Source organism: Bolinopsis microptera, chromosome 13, assembly GCF_026151205.1.
Source record: "Bolinopsis microptera isolate Bmic1 chromosome 13, MBARI_Bmic_1.0, whole genome shotgun sequence".
Classification (NCBI taxonomy): domain Eukaryota; kingdom Metazoa; phylum Ctenophora; class Tentaculata; order Lobata; family Bolinopsidae; genus Bolinopsis; species Bolinopsis microptera.
In genome coordinates this window covers 11,459,911-11,486,097 of record NC_087084.1, presented here as the reverse complement: position 1 = coordinate 11,486,097, position 26,187 = coordinate 11,459,911, and the positions used below count along the sequence as shown (strand labels likewise).

The 26,187-nt window shown below is 37.4% G+C and overlaps 1 protein-coding gene across 1 annotated transcript in view; it reads left to right on the top strand.

Annotated features, from left to right (window-relative positions):
• Window positions 1-26,187, top strand: part of LOC134824785 (uncharacterized) — a 46,244-nt gene that overhangs the window by 16,408 nt on the left and 3,649 nt on the right. The gene's annotated exons all lie outside the window — the stretch shown is intronic.

Below are 26,187 nucleotides of genomic sequence, written 5' to 3'. Positions count from 1 at the left end.
GAATTAAAGATGTTTAATACGTATCCAATAGTAATACTTAATACTTTAATATTTTTGTATTGCATCAGATGCCATCGTGGAGTAGGTGGTCTCATGCACCTTTTCCCCTTGACATAAAAGAAAAAACCTAGACATGCAACCTGTAATCCGAAGATGATTGCAGCCCTTACGGAAGACTATAAGGTCTACATGCTTTTATATAATTAATGATACATAATGAATAATGATAGCTTGTAAACCCCAGAAGTTTCCAGTATCGTTATGGATCGTTACACTTACCGAGCGTGGTGATACAAAGCCTTAAAAAAAATAAATAAATAGATAAAATAAAAACTGGGACCGGCTTAAAATTTTTAAAGAAACGAATGGTCTTCGTGTCATTCATTTTTGTAGATTTGAGTGCGAAAGGGCGGCGGAAATTTTTGAAGAGTTATGAAAAATGGTAATAAGCTGAATGTATAATGTATATCGACGCATCACGAGGGCGAAAAGATGAGGTGCAAAAGTACTGAGCTAAGGAGTAAAAGTTACTAAATCCTTGTAACTTTTTGTCATGATTCACGGGTGCTTCTTGAATAAGCCCGCGCCGATAGCCTGAGATTTAGTCAGAAATTAATTCAGATTCACTGATGGTAAAATGCTACGGTGACAATTCAGATGGTAGAAGTTATGATTAGCTGCTGGGGTAGAGCTATCTACGGTCTTTCTTAAGTTGGAGATGAAGTCATCAACAAGAGATGGCATGATAAACCTTGTAAAAAGTTAAATGATTTAGAAGAATCAAGAGGAAACATTCACAAATAATCTATGGCCATAGAATAATTGAAACGAGGAAAGGCTAAATTCTGGTTTAAGATATTTATATAGTATAAATCAAAGGTCTAGAATAATAACAGGCTGAGGGCGAAAAATGGAGATCAGAAAAATGGAGATCATGTGATGATCCCATGTGGTGTAAGTCATCTGATAAAGACACGTTGAAAATCAAAAAAGAGAGGCCAAAATTGGAAGTAATAATTATCGAAATAAATAGATGAATTAATGAGAAGTAGTACTGCGAAGGATCAGAACCGTGGTAAATATGCACAGGGAAGGGGTATAATTCTATAATTGTCGAGAAGCTATACTAGTTAAATCTTTAAATGGACCGTATAATAAGACAGATCGAAGAAGGAATGCCGCAGTTCTGTGAGGTAAATTATGATAAATAAAATGATATTTAATGTGTTAGGCATAAGTTTAGTTAGCAGTTAATTATTTAATGATCTGTTACGTGAGATTTGGAACAATGAGAATCAAGTTGATCAATTGTTAAGACAATTAATCTACATTATAACTTTATAACAAACCCAAGCGAATTCAATACGGACAACAGCTGATGAGGGTGAAGGAAATATTTCTATGAACATAGTGATAGTGAAACACTTATACAAAGGATTCCACAATGCTGGCAACATGCCGCCACCTCTAAGTCGCCCACAAAAAGTCACTGAGCTGCAAAATTTTGCCACTACTCGATAGAATTAAAAATGTTAAGTGATTTAAACATCATTTTGTCCGATAACCATAATGATAATATGCCATAGGACTACTTGTTCCAGAACCACGTGCTTAAGAACAACTTGTTCACTTAAGAACCGTGGAAATTTCTATGAATTCGCCGCGATTTTCGAGATTTTGCCTAGTTGTCGCGGCGCCGCGATTTTTGGCCTAAATAATTACGATTTTATTTTTTCATTGATTTACACCAGTGTTTATCATTTTTTTCTTTTAACATCAAAACAGTTTTGCCATAAATAATTTACCCGAAGTAGGGCATAAAACACCTCACCAAAATGCTTACTTATCAAGGAGGTTGCCACTTGACACAGCATTGCTGAGCAGCAAGATCAGGGCATTACTTGTGGACTGCAGGCTGGGAAACGGTAACTTGCCTACAGCTCCAGACTAGCATCGTCAGATGCACTTGTATATATTATATACAATTCATTTTTAACCAAAATTGGGAAGGGTGGGCCGTGGCCAGTGAAAAAAATTCAACAGACTTTGACTTGGACGGACTTTGACTTGGACAGACTGCTTTATTTGAACGGACATTAAAATTAACGCTAGGGCTTCCAGCGTCCAATTATTATTAAATAACTTATGATAAGGTATTTGACCAAAACCCATAATTGAGTAGAGTGGACCGCTGCAAGTGTCTCTCTTTCACAAACAAAAGTAAATGATATTAATTTGAATGACCGTCGGTAAATGCAAAATTATACCGAGAATGAAATCGGTCGCTTTCTTTTTCCATTCATTCTGATTCACGGCTTACGAATTTTAATAAGCTTCGATCAATTACGTCAATCACGTGCTGTAAAAATCTCTTTGAGTCTTTGGGTTGCTTTCGGGTCGATACCTATAGTATTTCGGGATAAGGGCGGCAGTGAGTGTCCAATTAGCTGATGTTTATTGAATCGTTATTGCCGAGTACAGCTGCTCTGCCGTTCCCTGAGAGAAGGCAGTAAGTCCATTTTTCGAAATTTTGAGATATTGGTACCAAAATTTTCAGGAAAAGATTCTCTACAACTTAAGCTATGAATCACGTTATAAAAATACTGTTTCAGCTGTCACGAAAGGCAGTAAGTCACACAAAACGTGACAATTTAGCACGTAATCCCAAAACCTTCCCTGAGAAAAGGCAGTAAGTCCATTTGTACAGCCTTCTCTGAGGGAACTTTTTCCGTGAGGGAACTTTTTCCCTGAGAAAAGGCAGTAAGTCCAGATTTAATTGCATTTTTTATAGTTTTTGGCCTATAACTTCCACAGTTTTAGTTATATCGAAATAAATTTTATGTGGTCGTAATCAGCTCAGCAAGCAAAACATTTTGGTACTAATAATTCAAAATTTAAGAAAATATTATTTTCAAAAATTTTTGAACGTGAACACAAGGGTCCCCCCTTGTGTGAATTATTGAAAAAATTTTTGAAAAATTTGGTGCTTTAAATATTTTATGTTCAAATATATTTTTTCGAATTAATGCGTCCGACCAAGCTGAATACGATGCTGTAAAAATTATTCCAAAATATTCGATATTTAAGGAGTTATAGGCATTTTGAGCGAGAAATTATCCATTTTTCGTCAATATTACACACTTGCAATGCACAGGAGGCCCACATAATTATATTGCAAGGATATGATCAAAAATTTAGAAATGTTGTATTTTTTGTGTTGACTTTATCTGAGGAAAAATGGACTTACTGCCTTTCTAGAGAGGAATCGGTTGAAATCGATCCTGATAAAAGGCAGTAAGTCCGCAATTCCGTCAGAAAAGGCAGTAAGTCCAATGCGGATGGGAAAATAGTTCAGTTTTTATGAAGAAAAATGGTTTTTATAGATCAGTGTTGGTGAATTTATGCTTTTAAGCATGTTTAGGACATATGACAATAATTTATTTACACATAGATGTCAAAATTAACCCCGTTTATACGAATAAAATTACCTAAAAAACGACAAACACGTTTGTCCCATTTTCTCAAAATGACATCGATGTGACTTACTGCCTTTTCTCAGGGAACGTATGTATATTAATGTACCCGAAGGCAGCTGCTGCCTTCGGGTACATTAATATACATACATAGATATACTTCACGACACTCTGTTGTAAAACAGGGGTTCCAGAAAACCCACTTCCCGATACTGATGAAACTTGCCCTTAACTTACTCTTAACTGTGGAAGCACTAGCTTCGACTTTACGGAGAAGTTCTACTTAACAACTAGAAATCATCAAACATTTTGTTCACTCCGTCTGATCGTAAACACTAAATTCTCCGTAATAAACTATACCAGTACCACATCCATATTTGGTTTTGTTTAAGTATTAAGGGGGGTTCACCCTAATTTGTTTGCGAAACTTGGTTTCGAGATAGCAGTTGATCAACAAACTAGAACCTGTGACCGAACTTTTGAGACAAAATTTTGAGTTAGGCCTTTAAAAACATTTGGCGGCCAAATTCTGAAATTTGCCGGGTATTTTTCAGAATTTGGCCGCGGCCGCCAAATTTTTTTAAAGGCCTAACTCAAAATTCTCTCCCGATACTTAAGGTCATGGGGCAATTCTACGTTGATTTTGAACAAGTAGGGCACCTAAAATCTGGGTTTTGGGCATGTTCAGGGTATTTGGCTTAATTGGGCCTAATTTGGACCAAATATGGGCGTGGCTGCCCCGCAGGCACCGTATGGCGGTTGGGGTCCGGAACCCCCTCAAAAGTTCGGTCACCGGTCTTAGTTTGTTAGTCAACTGCTATCTCGAAACCAAGTTTCACAAAATATCAGGTTGAACCCCCCCCCCCCCCCCCCCCCCCCCCCCCCCCTTAATATTTTTAGCGTTTTATTAATATCATATTGTATTCAATAAATTGTCATATTCAATCAGTGATCCAATTCAATGGACGTTCTCAGTTCATAATTTGACTTTGTGATGGACCCTAGTCAAAAATCGACCCGAAAAGTTAAAACCTGGTCAAAAATCGACCTTAAAAAAGGGTCAACTTGATGTAAATACATAACAACTTACAACTTACTAACTTAGAGTTAGATAGAAACATATCTTACTTCGCGAAAATCCATCTTGAAACCCTTTTTTTAAACAAAAGGATTGATATTTTGTTAACATTAAGGGGAGATACACCAAAAACGTTTTTGCTTCGAACATCGATTTTATTTTATATTATGGTTAAATAGACAAAAAGAATAAAATTGCAAACCTTCAAAATTTTCTAAAAATATTCCCTCATCGAGAAAAAATGTATTTTTCTTTTTCGAAAATTTTTTAAATTTGGAGAAGTCTGTCACTGTAATACCAATATTTCGGTCATTTCTGACGTTTTTTGGCTGATTTTTTTACTGAAGATTACTTACAATCCGTACAAGAAGCCATAGAAAGAAATATATAATTTAACGATAAATGACGAAGTTACAGACCAAACAAGGTCGAAAAAATAAAAATTGAAATTTTGCCCACTTCTAAAGTTGTACATTTCACCGATCACCCGGGTCAACAGATATCGCTTTAAAAATTCTTGTGAGTGTAGCTGATGATCATATCAAACTTTTTGGAGTAGGATTTCTCTCAGATTTGAGTTTTAAGCTATGCAATGTGGCCTCAAACAACTTAGTAAAATTCTTCATAAAAAAGGGCAAAAAGGCAGATTTAAGGCTATAACTCAAAAATTGTCAGCTTTTTTGAAATAATTTTTACAGAATCGTAATCAGCTTGGTAAGACGAATCTTTTAGTACCAAATAGGTGCTTTTAGAAGACAAATTGTCTTAAATAATTTTCTAGCTCGAACACAAGGGTCCCCCCTTGTGGCTTGTATAGATTTTGTACAAATTGTACACATTTTTTTACAAATTTTGTGTCTTTAACTATTATAAATGCAAAAGCTATGCAATGTGGCCTCAAACGACTTAGCAAAATTCATCGTAAAAAAGGGCAAAAAAGAAAGATTTAAGGCTTAAAATGCCTATAACTCAAAAAGTATCAGTTTTTTTGAAATAATGTTTACAGGATCGTAATCAGCTTGGTAAGACGAATCTTTTAGTACGACATTTATAATAGTTAAAGACACAAAATTTGTAAAAAAATGTGTACAATTTGTACAAAATCTATACAAGCCACAAGGGGGGACCCTTGTGTTCGAGCTAGAAAATTATTTAAGACAATTTGTCTTCTAAAAGCACCTATTTGGTACTAAAAGATTCGTCTTACCAAGCTGATTACGATTCTGTAAAAATTATTTCAAAAAAGCTGACAATTTTTGAGTTATAGCCTTAAATCTGCCTTTTTGCCCTTTTTTATGAAGAATTTTACTAAGTTGTTTGAGGCCACATTGCATAGCTTAAAACTCAAATCTGAGAGAAATCCTACTCCAAAAGTTTGATATGGTCATCAGCTACACTCACAAGAATTTTTGAAGCGACATCTGTAGACCCGGGTGATCAGTGAAATGTACAACTTTAGAAGTGGGCAAAATTTCAATTTTTATTTTTTCGACCTTGTTCGGTCTGTAACTTCGTCATTTATCGTTAAATTATATATTTCTTTCTATGGCTTCTTGTACGGATTGTAAGTAATCTTCAGTAAAAAAAATCAGCCAAAAAACGGCAGAAATGACCGAATTATTGGTATTACAGTGACAGACTTCTCCAAATTTTTTAAAAATTTTCGAAAAAGAAAAATATACTTTTTCTCAATGAGGGAATATTTTTAAAAAATTTTGAAGGTGTGCAATCTTATTCTTTTTGTCTATTTAACCATAATATAAAATAAAAACGATGTTCGGACCAAAAACGTTTTTGGTGTATCTCCCCTTAATTCACTGCTTAATGGAAGTTCTCAGTTTCATAATTTGGCTTTGTAATGGACCCTGTCTGTTTTCAACACTGACAACCAACTGGTAGATAATGAACGAGACAAGGCTGAAATCATTCGCCAGTACTTTGAAGAACACTACACTGGACCTGACAGCGAACCACCACTAGAACCGTTCACAGGTAACCCTAGACCCCTTCAAAACCCCATTACAGCGTTTGAAGTTGAGCTTGCGGCCAAGAAACTCAAGAACGGTAAAGCTGTTGGACCAGATGGGATCCCAAACGAATTTCTCAAACACTCTCCTGAAATATTTTTTTCCACATTTGCACAACTTACTAATCGATCCTTTGAGCTCCATGAACATGTACCTTCTTTCACAGAGGGATACCTTACTCCTCTCCAAAAACCTGGAAAGCCACTAGGCCCCCCTAAGAGTTTGCGCCCACTTTGCCTACTAAACGGTACTAGAAAGATATTGTCCATGATAGTCTTAAAGCGCATCCAAAGGCAAGTATCTCAGTACACTGGTCCTTGGCAGAATGCCTATAAACCTGGCCATAGTTGTGCAAATATCGTTTGGACCCAGCGAATACTAGTGTCAGTTGTCAAGGAAAAACGCTGGTCTCTTCATAAGATGGGCATTGACATGTCCTCTGCTTTTGATACCATAAAGAGGTCGGTATTACTTGACATTTTAGCTGATGCTGGTTGTAGTGAGGACGACATTCGACTGGTAAGGTATTTGCTTGCAAATACTAAACTGAAGATCAAAGTGAACTCAACAATATCGGGAGAGTTTATTGTCACGATTGGAGCTTTTCAAGGCGACAGTTTGTCTGGAAACTTGTTCACTCTATATCTGGCAGCAGCACTTTACCACCTGCGTGCTGTTATGTCCTATCTAAGACCTAACCCTCCCATAGCTGTGAATCTGCTACCCCTCGAGTGGGAGTACGCAGATGATGTTGATTTTACTGATGAGGATAAAAGAAATTTGGAGTCTTTGTTGCCAATATGTAAAGAGATATTGGAAGAGTGGAATCTTTTTGTCAATGAGTCAAAAACCGAGTTCACCCACTTCTATCTGGCCGGCAAGAACGAGGTTGATAACAAAGGAGAGACACTCAGAGGTAGAGAACCTTGGAGGTCATCTATCTCTTTAGGCTCTAAGTTGTGTAGCATCGAAGATGTCAAGAGACGATGTATACTTGCTAACATTGCTTTTCAGAACTACAAAAAAGTCTGGGAACAAGGTAGACGTATACCCTTGAAGATTCGACTCAAGATATATGAAGCACAAGTTGTTTCAATACTGATGTATAATTGCAACAGTTGGGCAACATCTAAACAACTCCTTCAAAAACTTGATGTCTGCCACAGGAATCATCTCCGTACGATCATCGGCATGACCTACCCTAATGTCATACGAAATGTGACTCTATACAAACGCTGCGAAGTTGTTCCACTAAGTGAGCGTGTTGCTCGTGCACGGTGGAGAATGCTCGGTCACATCCTCCGCAGTGATAATAACTCACCTGCCCAGCTTGCCTTACATTTTGCTGTAGAGAGTCAGAGTTTGATGAGAGGTAGAGTCGGACGACACCAGTCAAACTTGTTAAAAACTATTTTGAACGATTTAAGTGACAGAAACTTTAGACTTGTAAATACAGACGATTTATACCATTTAAGACTTTTTGCAACAGATAGAAAAGCATGGAGAGAGTTAAGCATGATTTAGTTTATTCAGTGTTATTTTTCTCTTGGTGACTTATCAGGTCATCAAGATGTTCTTTATGTTCTATTTTTGATTTGAATAAAGTTATATAATAATGGACCCTAGTAAAAAATCGACTTGAAAAGTTAAAACCTGGTCAAAGATCGACCTTAAATACGGTTAACTTGATATAGATACATAAAAACGTACAACTTAATAACTTAGATAGAAATATATCATACTTCGCGAAAATCCATCTTGAAACAGGACCCTTTTTTCAAACAAAAGGAATGATACCGAGAATGAAATCGGTCGGTTTCAAATATTTTGCGTCTGCCGATTCCAAGGGTTCAACAAGGATCCTGCACAAAATATATGTAACCCTAAAACTATAGCTACCGATACCAAGTTTATAATACCCGATATAGTACAGCTCATACCATATGAATATACATGATTTAAAAATCCTCCAAGTATAGGGCCAATAAATGAGCCTAAGAAGAATGAGGACGAGTATAAACCGCCCATATGACAACTTGACAGGTTCTCTGGAAGCTTTGTGTGTTCCATGTAATGTCCTATCATCAGTGGTAGAGCTGCTACCTGCAATTTAGTAAAACTCGAATTAAAACCATTAACTCATTAAACAGTTATAAAGACGGATTCCAGGACGATAAATTCAACCAGTTTTAAGTGAGGCTACAGCCAGTAGACTATAGCCGAAACTGTGCCATTCATATTTCTCATCTTGATTACCTATGAGCCAGCCTAAGAGTAGGTTGTTTTAGTACGACTAAATTGTGGTCCCAAATAACCAATTAACCAATTAGCAAATTAACCAATTAACCAATTAACAAGTAAATCTAAATTAATCTTGTATTGACTTATTGATTGTCAGTGAATGATCAAGAGCTTATACTCTTATACCTGTGTTAAACCGCTCCCCGTTTGAATGAGACTCATCATGATCGCTGGAAAGTAGATTCCCATATTCGTTTCACCGAGAAAGTTGTTGCCAAGGAAGCAGGAGCTGGTACCCATCAATGCTAAACCAACAATCAACAGATACTTTAAATTCTGGAAGAAAGATGATTTAAAAAGTTAAATCTTGGAGTGACATGTATAAATATTGATAAACTGTGATCCCGTTTGATTTCAAATTTGATAATGCAGGTTAAGTTGACAATGTTCAACATTTTTAACTTTGTAAGAAACCTTTTTATTAGAGCCAATTATCCCAGACGCAAAGGTAGAAACAAAATAAAGCGTGGAAGCCACTGTTAAGATCCAACCACTATCTTTCTCAGTCATATTAAATTCTCCCAGCATATAGTTGCTGAAAAACGACACGGAGATGCTGTCCGTTATCGAAACAGTACCCATCACTAATACGATTATCACCTGAAAATAAACGTCCCTTTATTAAAAAGAGAGATATAAAGACTTTTCCTACTTGCTGCTAATCGGTAAGAAAAATCTGGTCAGAAATGTGCTAAAAAACTATAGATAAACTTGTGAATTACCAGAACAGGCCAATAGAAATAAGCATTGGTTGGAGTAGACGTCTCTTGTGTAGGTTCGTGGTGTTGCTGTGGTAACCAGTAAGTACACAGATACGCCAATACAAATGAGATGACAACTAAGATCGCTGAAATACATTTTATTTATATTTACTATCTAGGTAATGTAAAATCCGGATTGGAGTATTATTTATGAGTCGCATTGTTGTAATGTATTCTGGGTAAAATTATCTTTATCCCGGTTGTTGCGACAAGTAAAAATGCTCTTATTAGGGAAAGGAGATTACTCGACGTTTCAATGTAACTACATCGTATTCATGATCTAAAAACAAGTGTTAAAAATTCAAAACGTAAAAAACATATATCTGAGGCAAAATTTGTGTACGTTAATTTATTTTTAATCAATCAACTTTATCCAAAAATTCGATACAAAAAAGTCATAACAAAATTCATAACAAAACTAATTTATACGACGACAAACTTTTATAGTAAATACTGTACATTCCTAAAACTACTACTAAATATACTACACATGATACAGAAGCATGGAGTGCTACAACGGTGAACAGGTGCATGATGTGAAGTGTGTAGGTATGTATCTAGTGTGGAGTGAAAATGGCGGGAATCGTACTGACCAATGAGAAGTGTGAAACGTGGGAGCCTAATATGGTTTGATTGATGTTGTAAGGGTAGTGTGTTGAATAGGAGGCGGAAGTGTGCGTGTGTGAGATGTGGTCCCTGTACTCAGAAAGTAAACAAAACCTATAAATATCACTAAAAATCACTACATATGTGCAGACAATCCCCTGTCTGTAAAGTATACAATATGTTACACCCTGTTTATTATGTACTTGTTACTAAAAAACGTTTGATTGTTTCTAACTCATCTCTCTTGTTAATGTTAGGTTTGAACTTCAAAATAAGCATTGCTTCTGCAATCTTTCTTCTAGCTGTGTTGCTTTCTGTTTTTAAAATCTCAAATTCTAAATTGGGTTCTGACCCCCTATGTAAACTGTTATAATGAATAGCAAAAGCTTGACTAGTGTTAGAAGGAGTTAAAGGAAATTTAGCATATCTTAGGTGCTCTCCGAGCCTATCATGTGCCCTCCTGCACGTCTCACCAATATAAATATTATTACAGATTTTACAGGTAATCTTATACACAACGTTCTTCACCTCACAATCTTTATTTTCAGTTATTAATAAAGGACAAATTTTACAGGAGTTAATAATACAGGTTCTCTTATCATACGGTCTGTTATTACACACAATATTTCTTAGTTTTCTAGCTGGGGAAAATATAACTTTAATAGGTAAATTGTTCTGTTTAATATGATTCCTAATTCTGTTACTGATACTGTCTGAGATAAAATCTAACTTAAGCACTGTTCTGTTATCCTCCCTATTTCTATTACTAATACTACTACGACGTCTGTTGGAATAATTTCTGGGTGTTTGATACCCGTTTCTAGTCATAAGACGGTCTAAAATGCTGTATGAATGTTCTCTCTCCTGAGGTCCTGACGAGATCTTGTCCGCTTCTTTATACAGGTTGATCACGGTGTTCGTCTTCACAGATTCTGGGTGACATGAATTCTTGTGAAGTGTGATGTCTTTCTGCTGTGGCTTACGGTACAAGCGGCTCGTCACAGTTCCATCAGGTTCCACTCTAAGCTCTTTGTTAAGGAATGGGATGAACTCTTGGTCGTTCTCCGGAAACTCTACCTCCCACTTGAGTTTCTTGTCAGGGTCCTGGTCTGCGATACTCTGAACAAGTGCTAGAGCTTCTTCTCTTGTTACAGCTGTGCTGGTGGCGTCGTCAATGTACCGCTTGTAGAAGTCAGATAAGTACCCTTACAACATCAATCAAACCATATTAGGCTCCCACGTTTCACACTTCTCATTGGTCAGTACGATTCCCGCCATTTTCACTCCACACTAGATACATACCTACACACTTCACATCATGCACCTGTTCACCGTTGTAGCACTCCATGCTTCTGTATCATGTGTAGTATATTTAGTAGTAGTTTTAGGAATGTACAGTATTTACTATAAAAGTTTGTCGTCGTATAAATTAGTTTTGTTATGAATTTTGTTATGACTTTTTTGTATCGAATTTTTGGATAAAGTTGATTGATTAAAAATAAATTAACGTACACAAATTTTGCCTCAGATATATGTTTTTTACGTTTTGAATTTTTAACACTTGTTTTTAGATCATGAATACGATGTAGTTACATTGAAACGTCGAGTAATCTCCTTTCCCTAATAAGAGCATTTTTACTTGTCGCAACAACCGGGATAAAGATAATTTTATCTAGGTAATGAATCAGATGTGAGATTAAATTTAAGGTGCGAGATTAATTCACAAATTATGCGATCGTGCATCTTTTCTGATTTGTATCGTAAAATTATATATAAAAATGCAACGAAATGCACGTTAAAAGTTTACACCGATTGCAGGTCCTATAAAATTTTTAAATTGGAACTCTTCTGAAACAGCTCAATAAGTCACCATATTTTTTGTTTGAAAATGAGTATTCTCACTTGAAATGTTAAGTGGAGCCCAAAAACCGTGCTGTTCGTATAGATAACCACCCAGTTCAGATCCAACTATCATACAAAAACTGAATGCAAGTTCGAAACAAGAAGTGATAAGAGCGAGGTTGTCAGGGAAGCATTGTGTCATCATATCTAAAAACCTGATCTCTGAAATATTGATAATATTATGGTGTTTTATTAATTTACTTTATTGTCCAGATAAGATTGATGTAACAAATCTCGGATGATGATAATTGATAAATCACCCTACACTGAACTATCACGTGACTCAGTTTAACAATTTTTTGTATATAGCTCTGAGGAGACAAACCTCAGCTCATTTTGTAGACCATGAATAAATGGTCAAACGGCATCTTCGTTTTTAAACACTCTAAGTGCTAAGGGAAATGATTCACGTACTCTAGTTCGACACGCACCATAGTTCGACAACTTAAGTTCGCCAGATATCACCCATCGAACTTCGGTAAGTGTCATACTTATAGAGTCCGTGGTAGCGTACTCTAGTTCGATAAATAATTTCTGTTTGTGATCCAACGGCGATTAACGGGTCCTTGTCATAGCTTCAAAGGATCACTGGATTCCACTGCAGATAAGATGTAATTTTCTGACATCTAGCAACCAGCGGTTAGAAATTCCAGAACCTTTCAGTATATGTTTAATTCTTTCTTTGCCACTCGGTTCTGGTCTAGCAAACAGAAAATATATTTATAATTTATATCCGACTGTTTCCGGTTCAGGAGCCAAATCTATAGATACTCGGTTACTAGTCGTTTGTGATAATATAAAGTGTGGTATGTGGTAGATATTTATATAGCATACTCTACAATCTAGATCTATAAAACGGAGTACGAGTTTCCACAATAATCTTTTATTATTCTACAATTCTGCTAACTAACAATTGAGTCTGAATTAGGGTTGCCATTATCGGTACAACATTTTTTATCGCGATAATCGATAATTTTTTCAAAATTATCGCGATAATATCGGTTATCGGCGATTAATTTGTCAAGTAATATTTGTATACACTCTGCATATTTGAATTATGCTCCTATGCTAAGAGTAAGATGTAACATTGTAACTTTTGTACTTAATTTCTTGCTAATATTTTATGATCTGTTGTTTTAATTGTATAAATGTACCAACGGAGAACGCACTTTAACCCATTAGGGACGATAGGGTCGTTTTTATGACCCACCTTTTCTAGACAAAAAACCAAATTACTAAACGATATAACGAATCTATAGCATATATGCTCCAAATTTATTGGGCTACAGATAATGAAGCCCAATAAATTTGGAGCATATATGCTATAGATTCGTTATATCGTTTAGTAATTTGGTTTTTTGTCTAGAAAAGGTGGGTCATAAAAACGACCCTATCGTCCCTAATGGGTTAAAGCACGAAAAAAAAATGAACATACTTCACGCACTTTTCCCGAAAAAATGACGCACGAACCAACTATGGTCTTGAACGGTGCGAGAGTCTTGGTAATGTCTTTTGCTAACTCAGTGTCTCCTGCATCCAGCGTAGCTCCAAGTCATCTAAAATTCCGTGCACTGCATCAGTTATCCGGTCATATCTCTCCAACATACTGCACACCGAGCTCCAACGGGTTTTGTAGTCTCGTTGCAGTCTGAGTTCCTTTCCGTGCTTCAATAAACAACAATAACTACGTCTGACCATACAACCTCCAAGTTACTTACTAGATGCGATAACGCAAAATTTCAATCTTCACTGCCACAAATTCATACGCACATACCATCAGACTGCAAATTATGCTAGCAGTAGCTCTGGGTTTTAACTTTACAGACAGAGAAATAGATACAAAAAATGTGTTAAATTTTGGCCATTTTACCATAATAAAAATTGGTTGATTATCGCGATAATTCTCGAAAATTGTCGTGATAATCTATAACGATTTTTGGGAAATTGTCCTCGATAATATCGGTTAGTAACCCTAATCTTGATAGCTTTGAGCAACTTAAGTTCGTGACTTTCAAGTGTCACAATACTATTACTATAATTACTACACTGGTGAATTTTGTAAATTCATTAAGTAAAACCTACAGGAGGATATGACAATTAGGGTTAAGTTTGACCCAATTTCCCGTGCTAACCAGGTTCTACTATGTGCCAGGAGCCGTTGGGACGCTTAATGTAAATATTTCACCCCGGGTTTGACCAGGTGACATTTAGATCCACTGCTTTAGTATCGGTTGTTATCTATCATACGTTCAATAAACAGTGACCTGTTACTCTGGTCGACACCTCTGCCGCATCTGCATGAGATCAAATGAGAAACTGAGAGGGTGCACGTGAACGCTAACAGGGTGCATAGGTGCATACTGCATAGTGAAGCAAATAAATAGTTGCCTGTTTAAATTCCTTCCCCATTTATCGTCTTAGTTGACAATTCCATTTTTAATCAATCTTCAGTCAGGACTTTAAACCAGGGGGAAGCGATCCATAATTGGCATCCGTTCGGCAAATATAGAGTGGTGTGAAGCGTTTATACACACGTTCATCAAGTTATTCTGTTATACACAATTTTAAGCTTCTTTGTTAATAATAGCCTCGCGATGCTAAGGAGAATATTTCGACTAATGTTAAGGTTCGCTGAGACCTATTGACGGGGCAAATTTTACATTTTCTTATTGTCCTGCTCTTTTGTTGACCAGCCTCATAGAGCTAGCTCCTTGAGGCTGGTGTTCAGTAAACCTACAATTTATTACATATTTTTTACACACTCACCTAACCAGCTGATGGGCATATTGATTATCACGACATAAATGTTATTTATAATGAATCTGGTTACTACATTAAAACCCCAATTTACCATGGAATTTGGACGTGTCACAGTTCAAAATTGAGTGAGCCACCCTGTCAGGCTGTCAATAGGTGTCTAGGAGCTAGTCGGCTCGTAAATGTAAAACCATCGGATATGACCGGTGCCGGGGTTTCTAATAATAAATAATGATCATAGTTCCATACCTCTGGTAGCTATTCCCACGATAGAAATCCTATCTTGATTCACGTCCGTGATGAATGGATTTCCAGTAGATTTCATTGGAAGTCGAATCATTTCGAGCTTATCTTAATAGCTTTGAGCTATTTTAAACCAAATAATTGCCCCTCTTCTCACTAACTATCAAACGATTTACGTACTAAAGATCGACAACTAAAGTTCGTGGAATTCGAGTGTCACTATACTATTACTACTATACTAATGAACGTTATAAATTCGAGATCCTGGTGGAACCTACAGGTGGACATGACAAGGATTAAGTTTGACCCATTTTCTCGAGCTTAATTACTGTCAATAAACTAAATAATCACTTCTGCTTGAGCGAGCATGCTTTCTCTTTTACACAAAAAGTAAAAACTCAGTTACATTCTTGAACGGTGCGAGAGTCTTGGTTATGTCTTTAGCTAACTCAGTCTCTCCTGCATCCAGCTTTAGATTGCCTACCTCCAAGTCATCTAAAATTCTGTGCACTGCATCAGTTATCCGGTCATATCTCTCCAAAATACTGCACACCGAGCTCCAACGGGTTTTGTAGTCTCGTTGCTGTCTGAGTTCCTTTCCGTGCTTCAATAAACAACACTAACTACGTCTGACCATATGTTTGTTGTTTGTTTGTTTATAGAACCCGTCCCCAATCTCGTATCGGAAAATGACTAAACTCAGGTCTGAGTGTGAATACGGGTGGACCATATAACAACCTCCAAGTTACTTATTAGATGCGATAACGCAACATTTCAATTTTCACTGCCACAAATTCATACACATTACATACTACACAGCATGGCACGTCAGCATACCATCAGTATCACACTGCAAATTATGCTAGTAAGGTTGGTAACTGATGATTCTGATCCATGCTCCTGTGAGTTTGTTGTTGTATCTCAACTCGCTAAACTGAGGCATCTCCGCATCTTGGGTGAATATGCGTACATCTTCATACTAAACCCAGGTGTGGCATGTGTCAGTGAATACGGGCGAGCGGATGCAATAGCGAAGGTGGTGTGGCAAGGCCTAAAAGACACAGTCAGATAGTTGTCAGCTCGCTGACTGTAAGGGAGAAGGTATATCCGTATTTCGCTGCTACTGACGCAGTCCTTGATCTGGCAATCAAGGCTTCTCTGTTTTTCGTCTAACTATGTACCGTTGGGCTTGTGGAACCCGTAGGGGGGACATACATAGGTTAGAATGGTTTTGTGCACCAAGAGGAGTGAGGGAATGAGGGTTGAAGAGAGAGAGCTAGAGAGTTGTTAGGGTGGTTAGGATCAGTAGGTGGAGTGTTTGGTTGGAGCGTTCTGTTTTTGCTGTATAGCATTTTAGTCACTCCGCAGTTTATTAACTGTGTCTCAACTCTAATAAAAATTGGTTGAATATCGCGATAATTATCGAAAATTATCGCGATAATCGATAACGATTTTTGGGAAATTATCGCCGATAATTATCGGCCGGTAATATCGGTTGGCAACCCTAGTCTGAGGTCAATTAAATTTTCATAGATATGAACTAAGGGATTATAATGTTCGCGGTAGATTTTAGACCTCATTGGATACAGCAGAAGAAATGTAAGAATGTACTTGATATAACTTTAACCTGGAGATACAGGTTAAATCAATATAATATTGTGCTCAACAGTTTACATTTTAGATAATATATAAAACGCAGTATGAGTTCCAAAACTCTAGTTCGACAGTCGAAGTTCTCTTGTCGAACTTTAGTACGTATCGAACTTGAGTCCAGGTGGCGCACTTTAGTTCGACAGCTCGTCGAACCTTAGGGTTTATCGAACTAGAGTGCTTGTCGAACTTGCGTAAATTATCAGTTTACCTGTAATACCAATCGTTATCCCCTGTAGTATTCTGGAGATTATAGTATAGATTACCCAACTTGTGTCTCCCAGATTTATTGTGAACAGTACTGTTGATAGCGGTGCCAAAACTATGCTGATAATGATACGGTATCATAATATGAAGAGAATCAGTGTACAATTTTCATAGCAAAAAAACTATTTTGGGTTAACCGGTGTTATCTCACCTTTCTTAGATCGCGACAAACTATAGGAGAATACAAATAACTATTTTTGACTGGGCCATTTGGGATGTAAATTTTAATCACTGTTAAAGTTAACCAATAAGATCACTATACCTAATTGTTTAGCACTAACCCGATGAGTAAAGATTGCCGAATGGAAAGTAGAGCGGAAGTTTTAGGAGCTAGTCCAAGAGTTAGGAAGAGAGATAGACACAAAGCTCCGTATACAGTTCCTGCTACAATCGAGTACTGGTTTCTTCTCTGTAATGTTAGTAAGTTATTAAGTAATTGGGTAATTAGTTGTTGTTAATTGAGCGGCTAATTTGCAAAAATTAATGAAAACATAATTATTTGTGGTATCGGATTAAAGGATGCACCTAATTGGGGAAGTACGACCTCCATCAGATTCAGAACTGATATAAGTACTTAGTAGCACTTTTGTGCACTGACCTGTAAAAAAATTCCATACTGAAATTACAAACCTCAACAATTTCGTTAGTTAAAAATGAGATAGGGATGGTAAAGTAGAGGTATTCTACGAATATACAGAGCATGGCAATCGAGAAAACAGTAATCCGTTTCTTCAAGGAACTTTTCTCTCTGTAGGGCACGGCTGTTTCATTGATTAGTAGTTTTTCTTTTTCCTCCTCCGGTTCAAGTTCCGACATTCTTACAACTATATCTGATAAAGTGGTTGGATGATGTTCTATGTTGGATGTAAGATTCATCGGAGGTGAACATATCACTATTTATAATCAAAACAAATGCTGAAAACGCATGAAAATATACAGCAAGTAGGCACAGCAGCAAAACAAACGTGAAGAGTGATTGTAAAAGTTATGAAGAATCAATAGTGGAAAATAAGCCACGATCATGAAACCAACACGATATATGAACAAATTACAGTTTACACTGTAAAATTAAATTAGTGAATACTCTGTACAGAGTATTCACTAGAATTTCAATGTAGCGATAGAATTAAGTGTAACGTGTAACGCAATATAAGAAAAGATTTTTTAGAACGTATGGTCTAAGATGTGAAATACGTATCGCACGTATTTATAAAATCGCCTGTGCGATATGTACTTTTTTCTAAAAGTACACGGCTGATGATTATCAAAATACGCTTGAATTTCATGCAAGTCATTTTTAAAAGTTATCAATTTTAAAAAAGATGTTAAACAAGATGTTAAACCGCGTATACGTGTTTAAAGGAAAAAAACCATATTGATAATATTAACATGGTTTTTTGGCACCTGATTTTGGGGTTTTCTTTACCGAATAACATAATATCAAATTAGAGATCTGAAATTTTGCAGGTTTCAAGTTTCAAGAGTATTGGTAAGTGCGTTTTCTAGAACTCTTGTTTTACAACAGAAATCGTCGTGAATCGTGATATTATACATACAATTACGTTTTACCGAAAAATGACATCCTGAAAATTTGGTATTTTTGAAAGATAAAATACGGCTTGTATCGTACGTACTTATCCTACGGCTTGTATCGTACGTATTTAACCCCGGCCGGTACGATACGTATTTATCCTCATAGTTGTGGTGGGGTAATTATGCCTGTTCGAAACGAAAATAAATAAACATGATCATGATATAACAAATGCGTATTGATTATGAAATGTTTGAATTACTTTGGAGGACTTCGCCGCTTCGACATTCGACGCGCCGCGCAGAGCAACGATCTCGATGGATTAACATCGTCAATCAAGAATTACTATAACAGTAATGCAAACAGTAATGCAAACATTTCATTTGGTTAATCTATTATGGTTAACAATTAACCATAATAGATTAACCAAATCCAAAAATTGGGTAAAGTGGATCGTCGCCATGTCAGTGTCTCCTTTTCCTAAACAAAAAGAAACGATGTCAATTAGAATTACAGTTCTCAAATGTGAAATGGTATACCGGGAATGAAATCGTCGCTCGCTTTCCCGTTTGTTCACGGCTCTCGAATTGTAATGAGATTAGAGGGTCATCATTCATCCTCACATCCATCACGCACTTCGAGATAAGGGTGGTAGTTAATTAGTGTGTCCAATTAGCTGAGGTGTATCGTATCTTTATCTTTATTGCCCACTGCCGAGTACTCCTCAATTTATTACGATTATGAATGAATGGGGAAAAGTGAGCGACCGATTTTATTCTCGGTATCATTTTGCACTAGAGAAGGACGATTCCAATTGATATCATTTCTTTTTCTCCTATCTGGTAAAACTAAAAGGAGAAACTGCCGACGTCCACCCAACCCAATTTTGGGGTTTGGTTATTAACTTGACGGATGTTACTCGTCTAAATTTCTTCGAAGTAGCGCGCGCCGCTTTCTTCTCGACGGCACGAGCTACGAAGTAGCGCGCGCCGGGCCAGATCATTAACAATGGTCAAGTTATTAACCCATGGTACGGAGGAAAAAAATAAAATTTAGCTCTATCCGACTATCCAAACTATCAAATAAATGCGAAAATGAACGTTCATTTGAAAAATATGAACACGAATATTTTTCGATTTGAAAAATTCCTCGAACCAGTGGTGGTAGTAAGTCATACCAGAAAGAATTATTTCAACTAGGCACTCAGTGACTGAGCTATTAAGGCCAACGTTTGCACACTGACTTTTGCTATGTATTATAAAATAATACATAGCACTGAGTAAGATATTGTTCATGTTGATCTGTAGCATCATGCGAGTTATACATAAAGCTGATAACTGTGAGGGAATGTAACACCAGCTGCTGGGTGTTAGAATTATAATTAGAATTAGAATCAAATTTACACAGCAATACAATAGAAATAGTAAAACTAAATAATTTAGAGATGCTTTGATCTGCTGTGCAGGACATTCAAATCAGTCAAAAACTGTTAATAGAGTTCCCTTCTAAAGTTCTAAGGTATGGAAGCGCATGTGTGTCAAAAAAAATAATGATACACATGCGCTTCCTAGGTAGCGTATGTGTGTCAAAAAATTTTTTGATACACATATATGCGCTAACAGGTTTATCATGTAAATCATTATGTGGCCCATGTGTGTCATTTTTGTAAAATTGCTGTAAAATCTCTATTCAATATTCTAATCGCTATCTTGATCTATTGATATATGTATTTTATCCTTATCTCTATTTTATCTTTAAACTCCTCTCCGCCGATCGCCTCCCGTGTGAAACGAGCGCGCCTGCACGCTGCAGTGGCGCGAAAGCACATGGTTACAGGTTAGGTTAAAGCGCGTGTACTGTTGCTGCACAGGCTATAATGTTAACTGACGATGTCAATTCATCGCAGCTCGGCAAGGCACAGTAGCACATTTCACCGAATTAGCGTTGCAAGAAGAATAATCAATAATTGAATGCGCGGCGCGGCACAGTAACGGATCGTGCTACAAGCTATAATATTTATAAACATACTCATTGGAGAATGGAGCTATGGAGGAATGAAGCTGCCTGCTGCGCGTAGCATGACAGCTACCAAGAATTGCATATTGAAGCGTGTACGCCGACGCATGACAGGCAAGCTCCTGTGTCCTGGTTTCGTGCGCGAAGATCGAAATGCAATTATTCGTGTATCAAGTCAACTGCCAAGTGTCAACAATGTGTTTATTGTTAGAAATGATAATGGACTAACCCGTTTCGGGATACTTCGTAGCAACTAGCAAGCTTGCCGCGCATCGATCTAATAATGCTTCTCGTTGTAAGGCCACCTTGTTTGTCGTTAGATATAGGCAAAATGCACCCAGCACCCCTGTGCCCTGCGGACCTCGCTGAGCCATGCTATGCAAAGCGAAAAAGCAAAGACTCAATGGATGGTTATATTAGTGGTTACCCATACCGTAATGGGTGCTACATGCCTAGCATGAAATATTTGCTTACTTACTTAATTGACGATGACAATTCATGGCAGCTCGGCGCGGCACAGTAGCGCATCTCGCCGATCTCGCTGTGAGAAGCCTTATTAAGTGCGCGGCGCGGCACAGTAACGCATCGCGCTACATCTTACTTACTTGAACTTAATTTTTGTATTATATGTTCATAATCATATAAATTCGGCGGAATGACAGGCTTGAGGCTGAGCGCGGCCCAGTAAACTTCGCATCAAAAAATCCAAACGAGTAACATCCGTCAACTAATAGTTATATGTAATAATTGAAAACAAACTTTGCTTGTTTACCTGAAATTAGAATTTTATACAATTAATGTAAGATTGAAGTCGTGTTTTTACCAATTTCCCTACACCATCCGGTAAATTAATTACCCTCAGCCCTTCGTTGTGCCTGTGGGCTGCGCGGTCGTATCGTGGCTTTCGCCACGGTATAGCGGGGGCGAAATGAATTACAAATGAGGATCGCGACGCGTGACTTGTAAGTTTATAACCTACCAGGACGCGCGCCGAGTTGGACTCGTCGACGTGCGACGGTCCTGATTAATATTTGAAGCTCAAATATTTTACGACTACAAGTATCAGTAATACTATCACCCGTTAAAGAAAGGATTGGAAATTGAACTCGCCGGTACGTCGACGGATGATGCTTGTCTAAATTTTTTCGAAGTAACACGAAAAACTTTTTTTTCGAAGCGAAATGTTTGTGTTACTGGGCGGCGCTCAGCCTGTTTCTTTTCAATGTCATTCCGCAACCCACAACCGTTTATCATTTACGAACGAATAAAAAACAACGTCAATATTTTACATGTCACAGTTAGCTGGCAGTACGGCCCAGTTAATAAATTGTGCATCGCGCCGATCAAGAAAAAAAACATTATTTGATGCGCTGATCAGTCTTCTAAGACTAATAATATAAAACATCGTTTCTTTTGTCCGTAATTGCCTGTACTGCGTGAAAATTACAAAATAATTACAGCACATTTACAAAATAAGAATAATAAAAAAGGAAACGTGTTTTCTCGTTTATAATTCATAATTATTTTTAGAATAACGCTTTATTGTTAATGCAATCATAGTGGTCAGCTAGTGACATGGCTATGACGCCTTTTTCTTACATGGTTATGACATGGTTATGACATGGTTATGACATGGTTATTACATGGTTATGACATGGTTATGACATGGTTATGACATGGTTATGACATGGTTATTGGCTATGACATGGTTACAACCAAAACTCCTTCAGACCAATTTTGAACCATTATGAGCACTTTCAGGATACAATTCATTTCCGTTCATTTCCGTTCATTTCGTTCATTCTAATTCTATGAACCTGGGTCATTTAGTGCGACTTTCGAGGCTTAGTTTATGACACTATCTATCATAGAAAACCGAATTGGGGGTTCCCAGCCCTTACGTAATAAGTCTCAAATTTAAATGACACACATGCGCCACCTATTGATTTACATGATAAACCTGCTAGCGCATGTGTGTCAAAAACAAAAGTGACAGACATGCGCTACCAGGTTTATAATGTAAATCAATAGGTGGCGCATGTGTGTCATTTCAATATGAGACTTATTACGTAAGGGCTGGAAACCCCCAATTCGGTTTTATATGATAGATAGTGTCATGAGCTAGGCCTAGAGATCATCGAAAGTCGCACAAAATGACCCAGGTTCATAGAATGAACGGAAATGAACGGAAATGAACGGAAATGAATTGTATCCCAAAATTGCTCATAATGGTTCAAAATTGGTCTGAAGAGTTTGGTTGGCCCTAGGACCACCCTATGACATGGTTATGACATGGTTATGACATGGTTATGACATGGTTATGACATGGTTATGACATGGTTATGACATGGTTATGACATGGTTATGACATGGTGATGACGTGGTTATTGGCTATGACATGGTTACAACCAAAACTCCTTCAGACCAATTTTGAACCATTATGAGCACTTTCAGGATACAATTCATTCATTCTATGAACCTGGGTCATTTTGTGCGACTTTCGATGACCTCTAGGCCTAGCTTATGACAATATCTATCATAGAAAACCGAATTGGGGGTTCCCAGCCCTTACGTAATAAGTCTCAAATTGAAATGACACACATGCGCCACCTATTGATTTACATTATAAACCTGGTAGCGCATGTCTGTCACTTTTGTTTTTGACACACATGCGCTAGCAGGTTTATCATGTAAATCAATAGGTGGCGCATGTGTGTCATTTAAATTTGAGACTTATTACGTAAGGGCTGGGAACCCCTAATTCGGTTTTCTATGATAGATAGTGTCATAAACTAGGCCTCAAAAGTCGCACAAAATGACCCAGGTTCATAAAATGAACGGAAATGAACGGAAATGAACGGAAATGAATTGTATCCTGAAAGTGCTCATAATGGTTCAAAATTGGTCTGAAGGAGTTTTGGTTGTAACCATGTCATAGCCAATAACCATGTCATAACCATGTCATAACCATGTCATAACCATGTCATAACCATGTAATAACCATGTCATAACCATGTCATAACCATGTCTGATGTCATAACCATGTAAGAAAAAGGCGTCATAGCCACGTCACTAGCTGACCACTATGATTGCATTAACAATAAAGCGTTATTCTAAAAATAATTATGAATTATAAACGAGAAAACACGTTTTCTTTTTTATTATTCTTATTTTGTAAATGTGCTGTAATTATTTTGTAATTTTCACGCAGTACAGGCAATTACGGACAAAAGAAACGATGTTTTATATTATTAGTCTTAGAAGACTGATCAGCGCATCAAATAATGTTTTTTTTCTTGATCGGCGCGATGCACAATTTATTAACTGGGCCGTACTGCCAGCTAACTGTGACATGTAAAATATTGACGTTGTTTTTTATTCGTTCGTAAATGATAAACGGTTGTGGGTTGCGGAATGACATTGAAAAGAAACAGGCTGAGCGCCGCCCAGTAACACAAACATTTCGCTTCGAAAAGAAAGTTTTTCGTGTTACTTCGAAAAAATTTAGACAAGCATCATCCGTCGACGTACCGGCGAGTTCAATTTCCAATCCTTTCTTTAACGGGTGATAGTATCACTGATACTTGTAGTCGTAAAATATTTGAGCTTCAAATATTAATCAGGACCGTCGACGAGTCCAACTCGGCGCGCGTCCTGGTAGGTTATAAACTTACAAGTCACGCGTCGCGATCCTCATTTGTAATTCATTTCGCCCCCGCTATACCGTGGCGAAAGCCACGATACGACCGCGCAGCCCACAGGCACAACGAAGGGCTGAGGGTAATTAATTTACCGGATGGTGTAGGGAAATTGGTAAAAACACGACTTCGATCTTACATTAATTGTATAAAATTCTAATTTCAGGTAAACAAGCAAAGTTTGTTTTCAATTATTACATATAACTATTAGTTGACGGATGTTACTCGTTTGGATTTTTTGATGCGAATTTTACTGGGCCGCGCTCAGCCTCAAGCTTGTCATTCCGCCGAATTTATATGATTATGAACATATAATACAAAAATTAAGTTCAAGTAAGTAAGTAAATATTTCATGCTAGGCATGTAGCACCCATTACGGTATGGGTAACCACTAATATAACCATCCATTGAGTCTTTGCTTTTTCGCTTTGCATAGCATGGCTCAGCGAGGTCCGCAGGGCACAGGGGTGCTGGGTGCATTTTGCCTATATCTAACGACAAACAAGGTGGCCTTACAACGAGAAGCATTATTAGATCGATGCGCGGCAAGCTTGCTAGTTGCTACGAAGTATCCCGAAACGGGTTAGTCCATTATCATTTCTAACAATAAACACATTGTTGGCACTTGGCAGTTGACTTGATACACGAATAATTGCATTTCGATCTTCGCGCACGAAACCAGGACACAGGAGCTTGCCTGTCATGCGTCGGCGTACACGCTTCAATATGCAATTCTTGGTAGCTGTCATGCTACGCGCAGCAGGCAGCTTCATTCCTCCATAGCTCCATTCTCCAATGAGTATGTTTATAAATATTATAGCTTGTAGCACGATCCGTTACTGTGCCGCGCCGCGCATTCAATTATTGATTATTCTTCTTGCAACGCTAATTCGGTGAAATGTGCTACTGTGCCTTGCCGAGCTGCGATGAATTGACATCGTCAGTTAACATTATAGCCTGTGCAGCAACAGTACACGCGCTTTAACCTAACCTGTAACCATGTGCTTTCGCGCCACTGCAGCGTGCAGGCGTGCTCGTTTCACACGGGAGGCGATCGGCGGAGAGGAGTTTAAAGATAAAATAGAGATAAGGATAAAATACATATATCAATAGATCAAGATAGCGATTAGAATATTGATCAATAGAGATTTTACAGCAATTTTACAAAAATGACACACATGGGCCACATAATGATTTACATGATAAACCTGCTAGCGCATGTGTATCAAAAAAATTTTTGACACACATACGCTACCTAGGAAGCGCATGTGTATCATTTTTTTTTGACACACATGCGCTTCCATACTAAGGACTAAGAATCAAAACATATAGTATATGGTATATAAATAATAAGATAATGAGTATAAAGTATGGTATATTAGTATGTTGGGTTAAAACGTTGAACTGTGCGCATGAAGGTAACCATTAAATTATTACGAAAATTTTTATGTTGACGCGGATAAAATTCGTTTAATTTTTTTAAAGTAGCGTCGCTTTTTTTTTCAAAATATTTGATTATACTATACAACCTAGCGCGCGTCGGGTTCGGGGGTAGTTTATGAATTAACAATTTGGCAAATGCAGGCAAATTATTATCCTTTTCTTCCATATTATATACTTATATATTGTAGCGCGATGCGTTACTGTGCCGCGCCGCACACTCAATGAGGCTTCTCACAGCTAGATCGGCGAAATGCGCTACTGTGCCTCGCCGAGCTGCGATGAATTGACATCGTCAATTAATATTATATTATATATATAGTGATCCTTACATAATAGGGATAAGCGGCAAGCGCGCCTAGTCGGTAAACTACATATAGTAATAATGCAAATCACAAATGCACGTCAAAATATAATATTTGCTAGGATCATGACAC